At 37.0% G+C, this 19,594-nt stretch overlaps 1 protein-coding gene across 3 annotated transcripts in view; it reads left to right on the top strand.

The window, feature by feature from the left end:
- The window catches only part of MAP2 (microtubule associated protein 2), a 376,564-nt gene that overhangs the window by 233,419 nt on the left and 123,551 nt on the right, over positions 1 to 19,594 (top strand). For all 3 annotated transcript variants that reach the window (XM_027873756.1, XM_027873755.1, XM_027873754.1), the window contains exon 5: positions 7,665 to 7,738. The gene's annotated coding sequence lies outside the window, so the exon portion shown is untranslated. The remainder of the gene's footprint in view (positions 1 to 7,664; positions 7,739 to 19,594) is intronic.

Raw genomic sequence — 19,594 nt, 5'->3', positions numbered from 1 at the left:
GTATCTATCTATATATCTATGTATCTATATATATAGATATATAGATAGATATATATACATATGTCCCCTTCTCTCCACTTACATAGCCCTCTCCCTAATTCCAGCCTTTATCACCTTTTGTCTGCACTATTACAATAGCTTTCTGATTGATCTCCCTGCCTCAGATCTCTCTCTCCTCTCCACCCAACTGCCAAGGTAATTTTTCTAAAGCATAGATCTGACCCTGTCACCCCCTCTCCCCTGCTCAAAGATCTCTAGTGAATGGTTCTTTATTACCTTCAGGATCCAGCATAAGTTCTTGTGGGCTTCTAAAGCTCATCACTACCTGGCTCTTTCCTAATTTTCTAATCTTCATATACTTCTTTCCCCTCTATACAGTCCTCACTGGCCTACTTAGAGTTCCTTCAATAAGATTCTCCCTTCATCTCCAGGCTTTTGCGCTGGAGTACTTAAACAATGTTTCTCACGCATCACTTTTGTTGCCCACTCTAACCAAGACCTCTTATCATCTAATTGGAGCTCCAGTAGGAATATTTATTTCATGGCTGCACTGGTTGGCCTCAACCAGAGCTACTTCCTTCAATCTTAGCAAGATGCCACCTCTTACATAGGCCCTTCATCAACCATAGTTATTGTTAGGGCTCACTCCCTCCTGAAATTAATTTGTGTTTATTAGTAAATACTTTATATTTACTTTTTTAGAATAGAAGTTTCTTGAGGGTAAACAAAGGACATTATTGTTTTAGTTTGGGTTGTTGTTGTTGTTTTGTCTTTGTATTTCCAGCTCCTCGCAGTAAGAATTTTGTAAATATTGTTGAAGGATACGTGATTTTGTATTCTAGCCATTATCCATTCAATTATTTTAAAAATATATTTCAAATCATTTTCTGCCAGAGACAGAATTCTTTTTAAAAGAAACATTGATTTTAAAAAGAGGCCTTATGAAAGAAAAAATGATTTGATCTGGTTTTATAGTAAAAAAAAAAAAAGCTTTAGTTCTCTACTTTTTTTTTTCTTGGCCACAAATGAGTAGTGGTAACAACTGCCTGGAATGAAAATGTCGTAGGGAGATGGAAGTCATTCAGTAACACGTTAGGGTAAATGAATGTGCACTGGCAGTCATCCTGAAGCTTCAAAGATTGGCTGGATAATGGATATTTTCCCAACAATATTAGTAATTCATTCCCCAGTAGCAAAAATGCTGTGATTATGGACATAAGCACGCTGAATCACAGGCCCTGTTCAAAATCTAGGAGAGTAGATTGATGGTAGTAGGGATGTCCTATAAAGGAACCTTTGTGAATCTGAGAGCTGCCTAAATGGAACAATGATTGCAATTAAATGATTAAAATTAGCTCTCAGAAGCAAAACCCAGAATTCCAGCCACTTAAAACATTTCAATTTGGAGGCCCCTGACCAAGGAATGTCCATGGTAAAACACATGTAAGAAAGCTTAACTCTGTAAACATGTTATGTGTGGTACCCAAATGCAGTGAGGGTTTATTCTGAAGGTCTCCTTTGTTAAAACAATGGGCTCTTTAACCCTGGTAGGGAGCCTTCTTGGGTTTAGGTCTCAAAGGTAGCTCTCCATGGGACCCATTCCTGTGCTATTGTCACATGAATTCTATATCCATAATTTGACAGTAGGAAGAGCTCTGGATTTGGAGTCAAAAGACCTGAGTTCAAATGATGGTTGTAGGATTTACTATCCCTTTGACCTAGGATAAGACATTTAACTCCTCTTAGGTTAAGGTTCTTGATGTATAGAAATGAAGGATTTTGGCTTAAAGATATCTAAATTTTATCAATTCTTCTTTAGGTATGCTTTTATAGTAGTTCTATAGTCAATCAAATAACAGAAAATCTATGCATATCTGTCTTATCTACATAAGCAATCTTAGAAACTAGAATGAGAGCGGAAGCCTTAGCATATACTTACCAGGTGAGAAGCTCCCTGTTGCATCTGGCTGAGTTTCAAAAAGCTCATCCCAAGTGTGGCCACCAGCTTGTGAGGTATTTTAGCTATAGCAACTCAACCATCTAGTAAGGCATCATTGGAGGAGGTACCTACTTCTATGAAATTACTCATCATTTCTAAGTTTAAAGAATGGAATTTATAACCAATTCAAGATCAGGTTTAAATGAGAGTAACTATACATGGATAAACAATTTTAAAAGAATATAATCTATTTTAACAACAATAAAAAACCTAGTAGAAGTCATTCTGGAGGTTTGAACACACAATATTGGAGGTGGAGAAGGAAGGGATGTGCTGGGAACCTTTTTTGGATTCTATGACATCCTCTAGGAATTGCTATCTATTTTCAGTAAATCTCTCAGATTGTTTGCTGACCATTTACCTTTTTGTTAGAGTTTAGATCAACTACCCTTTCATTTGAACTATTTTAATCCCTCTTAAGAAATGGGGTTTTGTTTGGGGTACTAAACTGAGACTTGAAACCCCAGTTGTCCAATATCTCTGTTTAGGCTTATTCAGTAAATTCCCTTGATTAGAATGTAAACAAATGCTAAAGCTTTTATAATTGGAGATCCTTTTTAATCTCTAGCTAACACATAAAGAACTTTTTTAAAGTTGGAGAAAGAGTAGAAAATTTCAGGGATATATATGTGTGTATACATATATATGTATGTATGTATATATATATATATATATAAATTAGATGATGATGTTTCTATTTTATTTCTATTATTTGTTCTACTTTGATCAGTTTTACCAGCTGCAATGAATGTGTGTACACAACACATCTACATTTACCAAGACACAAAGATGAATTTCAGCATAAAGAAACAGCAAACATTGACTTAATGTAGAATTGAAGGAATGAATGAATAAATGATTGATACAAACATTTATTTAGCACTTTTATTGCATGGCAGGTACCATGCTAAGTGCTGGTAATACAAATAAAAGAAACTGAGACAGCCCCTGACCTAAAGGAGCTTACATTCAAATAGAGGAAAATGGCATGTATAGGGAAATGTGAAAAGATAGAAGAAATGATTTATTATAGTTACTTTTCCTTGCAGTTATTCATTTAACAAATATTTATTGAAGATCTACTTGAGCAAGTCACTGTGCTAAGTAGGTAAGGGAAATGCAAAAATGTGATAGCATTTTTACTCTGCAAACATCCAATACAGAACACTATCACACAGCTATAAAATAGAATCAGACTTATAACAGGTCAAATCACACAGTCCTAGTTAGAAGGGGAATCAAGCAGTAGAATTTATTGAAAAAAAAAGTAACACCACTATCAGCCTAAATTGGAGAAGGGTATTACAACTGTCTTAACATCATCACTTTAAAGTGATGCCTTTGTATTGTACAGCAATTAGATAACTGAACAGTATTCTTAAGTTATCTATAAGAATACTGTTCATTTCTGTTTTCTCCCCCTAAAGATATATTAATTTAACCAATGGTAGCTTCTGAGTTACAATAACCCAGAAAATTTTGAACAGTATTTCTTTTTATAAATTTATTTGTGTCAGGTTGTAGCTGATTAAAACAGGGTTCTAAAATGAACCAAGTCCAGCAGCTAGGTGGCACAGTGAATAGAGCCTTGGAGTCAGGAGGACCTGAGTTGAAATCCAGCCTCAGATCCTTGGCACTTACTAGCTGTGTGACTTTGGGCAAGTCACTTAACCCCAATTGTCTCACCAAAAAAAAAAAAAAATCAGTGAAAAAAATGCAAAACAAAGTGGACTAACTGTACCAGATCTCAAACTGTTTTATAAAGTGATAATTATCAAAACAATTTGCTACTAGCTAAGAAATAGAGTGCTGGATCAGTGGAATAAGTTAGGTACAAATTACATTATAGTAAATGACCATAGTAGTCTAGTATATGATAAACCCAAAGGTCCAAGCTTTTGGAACAAAAACTCATTATTTGACAAAAACTGCTAGGAAAACTGGAAAACTGTGTGGCAGAAACTAGGTATAGACCAATATTTCACACCATATTCCAAGATAAGGTCAAAATGGGTACATGATGATACCATAAGCAAATTAAGAGAGCAAAACCAATGCAACCAAAATTATAAGAAAAGCAGAAAACTGGGAAGGTATTTTCCAACAAGTATCTCTGATAAAGGCCTCATTTCTCAAATATATAGGGAACTGATTCAAATTTATAAAAATATTAAGTCATTCCCCAATTAATAAATGGTCAAAGGATATGAAAGGCAGTTTTCAGACAAAGAAATCAAAGCTATCCAAAGTCATATAAAAATGCTCTAAATCATTGATCAGAGAAATGCAAATTAAAACAAGTCTGAGGTACCACCTCACCTATCAGAGTGGTTAATATGACAAAAAAGGAAAATGTTGGATGTTGGAAGGGAAGTGGAAAAACTGGGACACTAATGTACTGTTGGTGGAGTTGTGAACTGATCCAACCATTCTGGAGCACAATTTGGAACTGTGCCCAAAGGACTATAAAACTGTATATACTCTTTGATCTAGCCATGCCGCTGCTAGGTCTATATCCCAAAGACATCCAAAAAAAATGCAAAGGGAACTATTTTCACAAAAATATTTACAGCAGTCCTTTTTGTGGTTGCTAAGAATTAGAAATCAAAGAGATGCCCATCAATTGGAGAATGACTAAAGGAGTTGTGGCATATGATTGTAATCATAAGCAGGATTTCAGAAAAATCTGGACTTATGTGAACTGATGCATAGTGAAGTGAACAGAACCAGGAGAACATTGTACACAGTAACAGCAATATTGTTCAATGAAAAATTGTGAATGAATTAGCTATTCTCAGCAATACAATGATCCAAGACAATCCCAAAGGACTAATGATGAAGCATACTATCTGCCTCCAGAGAAAGAACTGATATTGATTGAATACAGACTGAAGCATGCTAATTTCACTTTCTTTCATTTTTTTCTTTCATTTGAGTCTTGTTGTAAAAATGACTAATATGGAAATGTTTTATGTATTCCACATGTATAATCTATATCTGATTGCGTACCATCTCAGGGACAAGAGAAGGAGAGATAACATTTGGAACTCAAAACTTTAAATAAAAATGTTCAAAAATTGGGGGAAAAAAACATTACTCTCAGAATGTCTTTCAAAACCGTAGATGTCTAATAGGTTTGGTTGTCTCCACTAATCCACAAAGCCAGAAAACTTAATTAGCTTGCTTTAAAATTCCACTGCATCTTGTGACTGGATAGAATCAATGCAGCCTGAGCTAGAGCCTCCATCCTGTAGCACTTATTTCATTCAATTAATTATTATATTAGGGAAAATGGTAGTTTTTTTGAAAGAAAGAGCTAGACCAGTCTGACCAGTCATCTGCTATTTATTGGATAGTATTATGTTTTTAAAAGTACATCCTCCTTGATATAATATTTCTAAAGCAAAAATCATAAGCACAAAGCTGAAAGGCATTGTCAACTGAGTAAGCAAGCTGTCACAGTGACATCCAAATAACATGTAATTAAACACATTATAGTGTTTGTTTCAGACAGCATGTTTCCTATTCATAGTATCCCATTTCTGTCTACAGTGTTTGAAAAGTACAACTTAGAGCATTATTGATGTATTCTACCATGGAAAAAAAGAAAAAAAATGGTAAAAATTGAATTAGGTATAACCTTTAGGCACAAGCCCAAAAACTAAGACAGAAAGAAGAGATATTCAGGACCATGGAACTAGAAGAAAAGATTATTTTGTCTTGATGTTCCAAAGGTGATACATAGCAGATATGGTTGGCATTGAAGATTAAAGTTGTTGAAGCTACAGAGAGAAAAATTCTGGTTGATATAGTAGAAAGAACACTGAATTTGGAGGCAGAAAAGTTGTGTTCAAATTCAGGCTGAGCCTTTTTACTAGCCTGTGACCTTGGACAAATAACTTCCCTTCCCTGGGCCTTTTGTTGTCATTGTACAGTTCTTTCAGGCATGTCCAACTCCTTAAGACTTCATTTGGGGTTTCCTTGTCAAAGATACTAGTGTTTTGCCATTTCCTTCTCCAGTTCGTTTTACAGATGAGGAGCTGAGGCAAACAGAGTGAAGTGACTTGCCCAGGGTCACACAGCTAGTAAGTGTCTAAGGCCAGATGTGAACTCATGAAGATGAGTCTTCCTGATTCCAAGCCCACCGTTCTATCCACTGTTCCACCTCACTGCCCCATTTCTCTGGGCCTTAGTTTCCTCATCTATAAAATAAGATGATCTGTGAGACTCCTTTCAACTCTTAACATCCTATGAGTTTATATTCACTCCCCAGAAGCACATGGGGGTGAAGAGAGGCTGAAAAGCAAGTTCTGAATAGACTGAGCTAACCCGGAGGAATAAGTAAAACAAACCAATGGGTTTGTGGAGATAATATAGCCAACTTCTACCATAATCACTGGGTTGGAGGTTCACATTAGACTTAATAATATGTGTTCAGGCTACTTCCAGAGCCTTTCTCAAATTGTGTAAGCTATCTGAACAAGGGAATAATACTCATGAGTCTTCTAAATCCTTAAAATGAAAGCATAACATAATCATAAGGCACAGATTATAATGAGGCCTGACAATTCTAATAGAGACCATGCTCACAGAATTCAATTCAATTCAACAAACATTTATTAAATACCTATTACATATAGAACCCTGGATACGCATTGGGAATATAAAGATAGATATGACATAGATTTTGCTTTTAAGTAGCTTATGACCTGATGGGGTGATAAAAAGGAGTATGTATTAAATGCAGAGGTGATGACCAGGTGAAATCCTCTAAGAAATTCAAGGACAGAGAGGCCACCTGATTTGGAGCAGGCTGGAAAATTTTAGGGAATTCTTCTTAAAGGAGTCTGATTTAAACCTCAAAAGAAGGGAAGAATTTCAGTAGAGGTGGAGAGGTAATCTATTGTAAGCATGACAGTGGAAGAGACAAAGGCATTGAGATAGTAAAGGGTAGGGCAAGAATTCAGGATGAAGAATAGTCTGGTTGGACTTGAACACAGAATACATGAAGAGGACTGCTATGAGATAAACCTAAGAAGATAGATTAGAGCCTGGAATGCTAGGATGGAGAGTTTGTGATTCTACCAAGCCCATTTAGTTTTAAAGTCAAACCTAACAATAAAGTTAAAATTCAGTCATTCTAGTTGTCAAGGATTGTGAATGAACTTTTGAACTTCCCAGCTAATTGTTCAGTATTATAAAGTTATCTTCTTGTAATGGTGAACAAATAATAAAAGCGTTAGTGCTTGACAAAAAAAAAAAAAGCTTGCTTCCCAAAACATCAAAGGGGAAGTTGGTGTTTTGTGCTAATTTCTTGACATAATCCAAAGGAGCGCTTCTGCTTTTTCAGCTAAGTGGTTGACTAATGGAGGCTTTTGAGTGGCAGTATGAAAAGAGAGGAAGTGAGCATAGCAACATCCAAGGTGTGCCTGCCCAAGGATGGCTTTGGCCTCAAGTACCTTACGTAACTTCATTTCATTAAGTTTTAGTCACATCTTCCAAATAAAAGAACCATCATTTTAAAACAGTCCCTATTTATTCCTTTTTGTGTGTGTGTGATTTCCCTGACGACATTTATTTTCTCTTGTTTTTCTCTTTCATTAAAATGCATTGTATATAAAATACTTAGAAGAAGTCATTAATGTTTTCTCATCGTTCTTTATAGAAACCCAGTTCATCTTATCGGTCCTTTAAGAAGAGGACATAACAGCCTTGCTTCTTTGCTATCAGCTTAACTTGGTAAGACCCTTTCTATTATGTGGTTATTGAGGGGCTCTGGGGTGGGGAAAATCTCATTACCGAATTGGCTTTCCTTATGAAAAAAAAAATTCTACTGACTGCTTCAGATAGAAATAGCTACATTTATGAACTGTAAAATACCAACACTCATGTTGGCTCACAGTGCACCAGAATTGCATTTAACAGTAAACAACTGGTTGAATTTAATATAGTAATAAGAATATGGAATACTGACTTCACATACTGGCACTGACTATTATCCAGCATTATCATAATTAATTCTTTGAAATATTTCTGAGGCACACAGCATTTATAACATTGTGAAAGACTCAAAATGTTGCACTATGTTCTTGTTTTGTTGGATAACAGAATGTCACTTCTTATTGATTTAGGTCTAGACTATAACTTTTACAGAAAATCTATTCTAATCTTCTTGTTTTATTGATGAACAATGTGAGACCCAGAGAAGGGAAATCCCTTGCCCCGGATTATGCAGCTAATTAGTAACAGAGCTGGAACTAAACATGTTCAGTTAACCTGATGATTATTCTTATCAAGTATTCAGTGCATTACAGTATGGAGTTAATATTGGGTGCTGCAGGGCCATTGGAGTACAGGCTCTCAGATGTTTTATCAATTGGATAGGATTCTCAGTTCATGCCTAACAACAAACTGTTCCTTTTATTGCTTCTAGGATAAAAAATAAACCTTTTATGTTGGATTCTTATAGGCCTTCACAACCTGGCCCCAATCTCTCCTTTCCAGCCTCATTCATAACTGACCACTCCCACCCCACATTCCACTATCCATCCAAACTGGCCTTCTCTCCCTTACAATTCACTGGCTTTGCATTGGCCATCTCTCATCACCTTTTTGTATTTAACTACCTTGCATGTGTTTTGCATTTATTCTCTTGAATATTCATTCTACATACACACATACAGGTACATTGTGCTAGGCGCTTGGGGACTGCAATCCCAATAGTCCCTTCCCTCAGGGCACTTACATTTTACTATGGAGGAAAATGTTCAGATCGCTCCCTTAGTACTCATTGCTCCCCTCAGCTAAGTCCATACTATTCTTCTGCCGCCATAACTCAACAATTTTTACTTTAATTGGAATCCAGTTAAAACATCCTTTCCTCTATGGTTTGCATAGAACAATTCAGTATCCTCAGTGGTTTTGGTACCTGATTCGGTCTTCTTCTCTAACCAGCCCCCTACCATTACCTTGGGTGACTCCAACATCTTGTAGTTCCTTATTTACTTGGTTTGTGTGATGTCCATCTCACTCTATTTCCACCCTTCACCTAGATAGTGGTAACTTAAATCTCACCATTACTTTAAACTATTTTCCTACCGAGATTTGTATATCTGAAATGTCAATCTCTAACTCCAGTTTTATATTTTGTCACCTTTGTTATGCCTTTTATCCTACCAAGCCCTCTCAGCCAAGCCCTCCATTCTTCCTCATTCTCCTGTTCTAACAGCTCTGTTCTGTATTCACATGCCAACATACTCAGGCTTGAACTCATGGTTGGCTATTTCAACAACACCTCATCCTTGAATCTCTCCATCCCATCCCCTTCATGGCTGTTATTATTGGGTTTCTTTTTCATTCATATCACTAGTGATTTCTCACCATTTCTTGATTCTAGGTCTCTATTCTCTCTTCCCCCCCCTCAGGGGTGGGGGTAGGAAGAAGTCTCTGAATTAAATTAATTTGAATATATTACCAATTTGTGAGATCTAATTTCATATAGGCTCTCACTACTCCTTAATAGTTCTTTTTTCCTGATTTATCTCTCATCAGCTACCTACCTCAATTCTCTTTTAGTTTCAAGTTTACAGCATCATCTCCACCTTTCTTATGAACTTGCCTCCCTATTGAAAAATTATAGCTTTTCAACAGGAGCTCTCAATTCCACTACTTCATACCATGAAACTTCTGTATACCCTTGTACATTTTTTCCTTCATTTTCTCCTGTCACAAGAAGAGTTTGCCTTTCTTTCGAAGGGTAACACCAACTTGATCCTATTCTCTCCCACTTATTAGTTGTCTTTGCTTGAACAATCATTTTATTTCTTCTGCATATCTTTGCTCTTTTTCTTTCCACTGATTCCTTCCTCTCCGCTTCCATTCTTAGATACCTGCTATTTGAAAAAGTTCTTTCCCCTATCTCTTTTGCTTTTCTGCAACCTTCCCATGACTCTCTTTCATTCATTTCTGAATTTCTGGAAAGAGCAATTTGAAGTTGTATGTTGACACCACCAATTTACTCCTCGACCTCCTGCAATCTGATTTATCTCACCAATCCTCTATTGAAAGTGCTGTCATTAGTCACCAATGCCCTTCCAGTTAACCATATCAAACCTTCTTTGACCTTTCTGTAGCATGGGACACCATTCACCACCATCTCCTCAACCCACTGTTCTCCCTTATGTCCTTGAAGATGCCCTCTCATGAGTCTCTGCCTCTCTTGCCTCCTGGGCTACTTCTTTGACTTCCATTCCACCTCCCATACCCTAAATTTAAGCAGTCCCCATGGCTGCGTCCTTGTGCCTTTTTCTTCTTTTTATCCCTTTCCTTAGTAGACTCCTCCATTCCTGCAATTTCAACTATCACCTCACAGAAAAGGAAACTCAGATTTCACCTTAACCATAAGATGTTTATTGGGAGATGCAACATGGTGGGCTCATAAGGAACACTTGGACTGGGAGGCACTTCTAGTTCCAGCTCTTCCTTTAACTTGCTCTGTGACCTTAAACAATTCACACGACCTCTTGTCTTCAGTTTCTTTTATATAAAATTATAAAGTTAGGCTACATGATCTCTAGCCTCTTTCAGCTCTGAAATCTTGTCATTCTGTAGTCTCTAACTCTATCCCACTAGCAACCAACATTCTCCCTCCTAAACTCCAGAACCATATTTATTTTGGGGGTGGGAGGAGACAATTGGGATTGAGTGACTTGCCCAAGATCACACAGCTAGTAGTGTCTGAGGCCAGATTTGAACTCAGGTTCTCCTGATTCCAGGGGCAGTAGTGTCTCCACTGTATCACCTTAAGTGCCCCCAGAACCAAATTTATGAATAATAACAACAGTAATGACAATATCAATAACAACTAACATTTATATGGCTCTAAGTTTTACAAAGTACTATATATGTATATATATACATGTGTGTATGTGTATGTATATGTATATATATGCGTGTGTGTGTATATATACACATATGGAAAATTTTTACATTTGATCCTCACAACAACTCTGTGAGTTAGGTGTTATTATATCTTCATTTTACAAATGATGAAACTAGGATGAGAGAGGTTAAGTAAGTAGTCCAGATACACTTATGAGGAAATATTTAAACTCACTTCTTCCTGACTTTAAGCTCAGCACTCTATTCAATATATTCCCTAGATGTTTACTAGATATTTCTACCTTGGTGTACAGTTGCCACTTCAAATACTACATGTCCAAAACCAGACTCAATCATATTCCCTCCCCCCCATCAAAAAATCTGCCTCTCCTCCTGACATTTCTGTTCCTGCCACTGATATATAACCTTGTTCTCCCAATCTACCAAGTTTGAGGTATGACGTTCAAGGGATCCTGAGCCCCATAATAATAATAATAATATACATTATACTTTCCCAACCTTATTCTATACTACTTTACTTCATGTACTCTTTTTGCTGTAGTCAAGCTAGACTATTCATGGTTCCCCCAAATAAGCCTACTCATTTTCCTGCTTCCTTCTCGCTACCTAATCTGTCCCCATGTGCACATTTTCCTTTGCCTTTTCACTTGTGGTATACTAGATAGAGTCAGGAAGATGTGGGTTTGCATCCTGGCTCTGGGACTTGCTACCTTTGTGACCCATGATAAAGTCACTGAACCTTTCTGGGTCTCATGTTCCTGATCTATAAAAAAAGAATGAAAAAACCTCTGAGGTTGCTATGAGATTTGTGAGAAAAGATACAGAGAAGACTTCACAAAATTTTCCATTCTGTAAAATGTCATCTTTTCATATTGCTGTCCAAACTTATGCCCTCTTTCAAAGGCCAGCTCAACTGCTACCTCTTATGTAAAGCCTGAGTTAAATGGAGCTTCTATGGTAGTCAGGAATCTCTACAATGATTAATATAGAGCCAGGGTCAAGTTCACCACATAATCTGAACATCACAAGGGAAGAGTGAAAAATGCAAAACCCAATAGTTTCATATATTTAGAGGTAGAAGGAACCCCAAAGTTTCATCCAGTACAACCCTTTCATTTCTCAGCTGTTGTTTATCCTTCATTCTCAAAGAAGATGATGCCATGATATGCAAGTGAATTGGATTTAAGTGAGAGAGGGCTGTGCAAAGTCACCAGCCCCACTTTAAAATGAGGTCCCGAAGAGGGGAAGTGAATTGCCTGTCATTGATCACACAAACAGAAATGACCTTGTTCACTTCAGAATTCTTATGGCCCTTTATTTGGGCATGAGATATGGCCTTGTATTATGGTTGTTAATAAATACCTTCATATTCTCTCACTTCCTAGATCATAAGCATGCTAAGGACAGGGAGAATCCCTTATTTATTTTTGTATTTCCCACCCTTCAGTCTTGTAGCCTTGTTCATAATAAGTGCTTTAACATCTTTATTGAATTTATTAGGTGAGTAGCATATAGAATATGTGACATAATACATCTTTAATATGTTGGTAAGGAATTAAGATTTTCTTATACCACCATCTTGTTTATATTTTTCTTAGTAGAACAGTACTTTCCTCATTGGCTACTTGGGTCATTCGAGTCCAACAGGACACTTAACACATGCTGATTTTTCCCATGGCATAATAATGCATCTCTCTTTCATTTCTCCAGAAATGATACTGGGTAAACACAACATCTTAAATTTAAAGGAAACTTAAAAGAAAAATACTTCAGTTTGATTGCGGTGGACTATTTCTCTATCCTGCATCCTAAGCATGTAAGAAGTTCAAAAGAAACCCTAACTAGATTTTCTCTTTCATCACCACTTTTAATGGTTGTGGGGTTTTCCAAAGGCAAAAGAAATGGAAATACTCAGTAGTTAGATCCCTGGACTTGGAATCCTTTGTCTGTAATTGGTTCATCGTGTGCACTGGAGCCTAGTTACAGTACTAGTCTCTATGGCTCCCTATCTCCACCTAAAAATGAAGTGGAAAATCTGCCGTTTGCCCAATGAAGATGGGGAAAATATGGCATCTATACATCAGCAGTGTTGTTGTTGTGAAGGAAGGGGTGTGTGTGTGTGTGTGTGTGTGTGTGAAAGAGAGAGAGAGAGAGAGAGAGAAAACCATCCTTCCAACCACTATTTCCTTCAAGTTGAGCTGATTTAAAAAATACATTCAGAAAAACAGTAACTTGCTATAAATGTTTATGTCTCTAAGGTCTTTTTTAGCTATTTGGCAAGAAAAAAATCAAACAGCAAGGCCACAATACCCCCCAGTGGCTTTAAATAAAAGAGAAAAATTAAGAATTTTAAGTTATTTTCTCTGAAAATGAATACCCTGAGTCAAACTAATTGCTGCTCCATCATTGCCCAAACCTCAATGCCAGAACATTCTGAGTGAATGATTTTTAAAAGAGATTAAAAAATATTTGAAAAAACCAAGGTTGTTAGTATACTAGAATATCAAATGTTGCCTTTATAAATTCCAACTCTAACCTACACTGTTAACTAGCAGTATTTTTCAGACCCTAGAATGCTTCTGGCTCTGTTTATGCTCAGAATCATAGAGTAGAAAGGGGTTTTAGAAATTTTCTGATGTGATTCCCTTATTTCACTGGTAAAGAAACTAGGGCACAGAAAGGAGACTCCAACCCAGGTCTTCTAACTCCAAGTCCTTTATATCACACACACACACACACACACACACACACACACACACACACATACACACACACACTCTCCAGGGGTCTGATCTGGAGGGGACTCTTCCATACCTAAAACAAGATCGAAAGAGGGGAAAATTGCCTACATATCCTGGCAGGAACTAAAATAACAATAACAATCCTCCTACTTAACAGACTGAGTCATAAGCACATTCTCCTGATTTGTCTACAGCTTGGAGCAGATTGTTTGGGTTGGAATTTCGTAGGCAGAGGTGGTACCACCTGCTGCAAGGTCTTTGGTTCTTGTTAACATTACGGCAGCTGTTGGAGGCTTGCTCTTTTAGCAGTTGGCCAAATGAACACAGGGAGAAGACAAAGTCCTGTGGGGTGGGTGAACATTGTCATTACTAGGGTTGGAAACTAGGACTTGCCTATAATTTTATCCCAGTTTGGCATGAGCCAATAATATAGTCAAGTTTAACCTTAGTTGGCATTAGAATTATTTATCTGATTGGCTTAAGAGATGTTCATCTCCACTGACTGCTAGAGTTGGAACAAAGCATCAACAAAGACTGAAATGTTCAATAAGAACAAGGGTAAGGGAGGAGGAAGGATGGAGATAGGGTAACAAAAAAAAAAGGAAAGAAAAGAGTCATTTAAGCATCTTTTTTAAAACGATGCCCAGAAGAGAGTTAAAGGAAGCCCAGAAAGAATTACCAACAGTCACCAGCAAAGTCACCAGTTAAATGAATTACATATTCAAAAATAAAAGCATAGAGATCCATAGTTATAGGTATAATCCTCTTTTTCTAGTCTATGTAGATGGAAATGCCCACTTTGCTTGGTGTTTGTTAAATTCAAAATGAAAATAAATTATTTTTTAAAAAAAAAGAAGAGTGAGGAATTGCTGTCATGTTTTTTCAAACACTGGCGTCCCATTTGCATGTAGAAAAAGCTCTTGTCTGGGGTAGTTAAGTGGTGCAGTGGATAAAGCACTGGCCCTGAAGTCAGGAGGAACTCAGACCAAACATTTGACACTTACTAGCTGTGTGACCCTGGGCAAGTTACTTAACCCCAATTCCCTAAAAAAAAAAAAGAAAAGAAAAAGCTCCCCACCTCAAAAGAAAAAAAATTGGTGGAAAGTTGCTATTTTCTTCAAGGCTCAGGTCATTGCATAATTAACCTCACTGAAACATATTCTCCCTAAGTATTTTTTTCTGCTAATTCTCAAACATATGTATTTGGTAGCCATTTAAATCCTTTATGACTGAATTATTTGCTGCAGTCTTAAAATGAGCATTGTTTCTAATACCAATTTTAGTATGCCAATAATAGAGTAGCATTTTTAAACACCTACTGTATGCCAGACACTGTGCTAGGAGCTGCATGTCCAGAATCTTCTAAGGCCCTTCACAAGCTTTTAAAGTGGCTTTTTATTCCTGAGAAACAAACAAAAGAGTGATGTATTAAGAATAAATGAAACTATAAACATTTCCTTGCTTATAGCACCTCTTTAAAATTATAGGTTGCCAAGTAGGTACCAGACTGGATTGGTAAAGCATCTTTTCTCACTGGGAATTCACAGTACCTCTATAATCATAGGTCTGGTCCAAAAACACAAAACAGACAAACAAAAACCAAGAGAGAAATTATTGGTTGCCATAGTGAAATATATGGGCACAAGCTCCATCTTTAGTGGGTACATAAGGTGCTAAGCTGATCTTCAATCCAAGGTTTGACCATTATTTCTATTGGCAAGATTCTATTCATCTGCCCCATTTTTTGAGCTTGAAACTTTACATGGGGTGAACTTAGCAAGGATTTTCCCCTAATTGTGTCTTAAGCGATCTTAGAATTGGCACAAAAATAAGTAATAGTGTGCATATGTGCATATGTATATATATATAGTTTTAAGCTTTGCAAAGCACTTTCTTCATAACCACTACGTAAATTAGCCAGTACAAGTATTATCATCCCCATATTGCAGACAAGGATGTTGAATCTCTGTGGGATTAAATTATTTGCTTATTATGGCATAGCTATGGTCTGAGTTACTCAGGCTTTGAACCAAAGTGTCCTGACTCTAAGTCCAGTTTCCTATCCTCCATGCTATGTGACCTCTCAACCCAGAAACTCAGAACAAAATCAGGGACACAGATTAGATCTGAATTAATGAAAAACTTCTAAGCTACAGATAGATCTTAAAAATCTAAATATTGGTAAATGAGGTAAACCAAAATTTGTACTGGGCTAAAACAGAGAGACAGAAAAATATCTAAGTCAAACCACTTTGTTACAACTTCGTAATCCTTGAGGTATCTCTGATGTCTGTGATGAAGGTAGCACATCTTTCTTAAAACATTTCATTGTGGCAGCTTTTCCCCCCATTATTGTCATCAATAATTTCCCCCCAATGTTGTCATCAGAGTGACCAGGGAATCAAAGAATCACAAATTCTAAAATCTCAGAGTTGGAAAGGACCCATGCCTGAACAGGCATCTGCAGTATCTGTAATAAGTATTCAAGCAGCCATTGATAGAAAGTCCTCAGGAAAGGCAACAGTGTGGCAACAAAGACATGTTGAGGTAGAGAGGAGACAAGTTAAGGGAGCTTATTCTGGAGGGCCTCAGTTATCTCAAGAATGGATGTAGATTGTGTAGAAGTTTCAAGCAGCAGGTCATGTTTCTCCATCAGCAAGCAGAAAGATATCATAGAAATAACAAAATAAATCAGCATCTTCTTTCCATTCTCACCAGTGTCTTCGGCTTCATTATTTGGCCATTTTGGAAAGAGTTGAGCAGGAAGCGTGCTTCCTTATGAGTTTGCTCTCTCTCTCCTCCCACTCAACCACCCACAGAATGTTCTTGTTGCTGTCGGAATCTGCTGTGCAGGGAAGAAATTGGAGAGGTTTATCTATATTTGCTTTAGTCAACCCTGTTGAAGCTTTCCAGATTATATTGTTTTTGCAAGGTCTCTTTTTCCCCCAATCTGACCCACCATCAAATGAAGTAAAGACCCTCCTATAACATAAATAGACTTGAACCTCTTAGGTAAACAAGCCGAGCCATTGAAATAAATAATAAGCAATCAAACAAAAAGAGGATCAAATTGTATAATACTTTAATTGTGAGCTAATTATGGAATAGCCCCACTCTCTTATTGAGGGCCAGTAGTCAAATTTATTAGACACATAAGTTAATTGATTCTGATTTTATTTGGGGGCAGTGGAGAGAGGAAAATTATGATATATATATTCACTATATATACACCTGCAAGATTAGAAAACTACTGGAATTAAAACAACATGAATGAATGCTAAAAATAAAGAACAAAAACAAAAAAATTAGATACAAAGAGCTTATTGAAGAAAAGAAGCCTTTGCTATCTTGTTTTAGAAATCACGTAAAGGTATGTGGCATTGTTTGAGAAAGTGATAAAACATCTCAGTTTGAACAGAGCCATATGTCCATTTAAGGATAAAACAGAAAAATTAGAAGGCAGAAGAGTAAAACAAAAGGCATTTTTCCATACATTCTGTGCATTAGCAAGAATCCAAGCTAAGTTTTGACTGCCTGGGAAACCTATAAATTCCTCTAAGACAATCCTTGTGGTGGCTTTCCTATTTGGTCTTTCTTCAGGCATTTGTGTTTGTACAGAGATGCCAGGATATGCCAAGATAGTGCACTGTAGGTAACGTTGCATGAAGGCTGTTCTTTCGGTTACACATTTTCCAAATAAAGTACTCGCAAAATAAACTTGCCAGAGTTCCAACCTCCTATTACTGCAGAAAGCTCAGGGCTCCATGAAATGCTGCATTGCAGTAGGGAACTCCCACTGGCTTTTCCTTAAAGGTTAAAAGTCCTTTTTCTCCCCCTCTTCCTTTTCTTTGAGTGGATGGTATTTTAATCAAGCTCCCAAGGCATCAGGCCATGTTAAAAGTGGTGCATCCCACCGGGGGGGGGTGAAAAATCATCATCCTTTTTCTAGAAGTATCTGAAAGGAGTGGGGCTATACTGTTATATTGTCTTTGCATAGTTAATACTTCAGCATGTACAGGGATGGGATTGATGGGTAATGAAAAGCACCTCTATACAGTCACAAACATGGGTAACCTTTCTCCAAGTCTCCTTTTCATACCTTAGCTTTTTAGATGATTCAGTGATTGTTTTTAAAGCTGAAATTCTTTAGAGTTAAAATATTTTTGTTTATTTCTTTGAATGTCACGTATCTCAGTTGCCCACAAAAAGTAGCTTGCTTTTGAGGGATCTGTACTGTCTGTAAGGGAAAGCTTGCCTTCTCCAAAGTAAATACTTCAGTGAGGAGTTAGGTGCCAAGATGGCAGTCATTTAAAACCCATCCGGACAAAGCCCACCAAAATATCCGGTCATGATCAATCTTGAGTAAAGAATGGGTAGCTAAAAGAACCTGAGAGATCTTTCTCCAAGGCAGTCTGCTGTGATACAAGAAAGTGCTTGGTCTTGGGGAGGCTGTGTATAAGGCCTTTTTGTTTTCTCATCTTGTGTGTTTCTGCCTTGCATATGTTTACAATCTAAGGGAGCCTTGTTTAGGGAATTAAGGATTCTAAGGAGAACTTCCTTTTTAAAAATAAGGGGATTAGAAAGAAGCCCTGGTTAGCAGAAAACATAGAGTAGAGAAAATCTGCTTGGGTCACTTAAATAAATTGTAAAAAAGTCTCGATATTTAACATATTAAGGATATATACTCTGTAAATTGCAAATATATTGTTAGACATGCGTATGAATGATGAAATTTTAAGCAAGACTATTATATTTGCAGATGACATATTGAAATGTTACTTGATATTTTTTCTCCATATAGCCTTAAAGTATTTGTGGATTATCTGAGAGAAGGGGGGGTTAAAAGAAGGTGACTGGTTTCTATAAATATACTAAGATCCTTATGAATACCAGCAAGTATCAATTTTTCTTTTTACCCTGTGGTTGTTTGTGAAAATATGGCAAATATTAAAAAACTTAAACCAAAAGACACTTATGTCCTTTAGTGTGTAACTTTTGGCAATCTTTATACTAGTCTGCCAGAGAAAACAGAATTCTCTCCTCCTGATGCAATTGGACTTATAAACATTTGGTGGATTTAATTTTCCATCATACACAGGAAATTTCCAAATTTCATTTCTCTCTCTCCCTCCATGCTTTCCTCCTTTTTTCCCTCTCTTTTGCTCCCCTTCATTTTCTTTTAATTAAGGTTGTGCTTGGCAGCCTCTGCCTTCTTCAAAGCAAAAGCCTGTTTTCATTTTTGATAATTCCTGAAAAGCATTTTACAGCTTCCTGAGGAATTTTGGTTTCCTTTACAAGTCAGGCAGATGGTTTATATTGCCTTAGGGAAGGTGTGGGCATCACAATTTTTGGCTTACCATGAATCTAGCAAGAAAATGCGTGTCAGTCTGTCTGTCTGAAATGTCTGCTTCTCTATTTCATGTGGTTGAAAATGTCTAACAATATTCTAAACCCAGAATTGGGTGCTTTTCTTTGCCTTTTCATTTCTCATTAGATTCTCAAAAGAGAGTGATCACTTGTGTTTTAGCAAATACTAGTTTAAATCCTCAACAGCTTAATGTTTATTAAGAGGAAGGGTCATAGCGCTTTGTATCAAGCACGTGCTAAGTGCAAGGCACTGGGCTCCAAAAACAGAAACAATGAATGAACAAGGTAGGTTGGCTGCTCAAGCGGTTAAAAAGCTATTTCAGCAAGCCCTTATGTTGTTCAGTTTCATGTTTTTATAATCTGCTCTTATCTTTATTTTATGTTGTAAAATTGCTCATATGTCCCTGTGAGCCTCAAATGAAGCATGATTTCTTTCTTCACTGTGCCAGCGTCCTAGACTTCTGGCCCATAATCAAACACAGAGTGAGCTAATGAGGTGGAGGTCAGTACTGAGAGTTATAACATGAGGTCTGAGAAGATAGAGCCCAGAAAGGATGGGAGACAATGCACCATTTTCGAGAACAGG

This window comes from Vombatus ursinus, unplaced genomic scaffold (genome assembly GCF_900497805.2).
Source record: "Vombatus ursinus unplaced genomic scaffold, bare-nosed wombat genome assembly UNPS02014802.1, whole genome shotgun sequence".
Classification (NCBI taxonomy): Eukaryota; Metazoa; Chordata; class Mammalia; order Diprotodontia; family Vombatidae; genus Vombatus; species Vombatus ursinus.
Note: the sequence above shows the minus strand (reverse complement) of the source record. Positions and strands in the feature narration are given on the sequence as shown.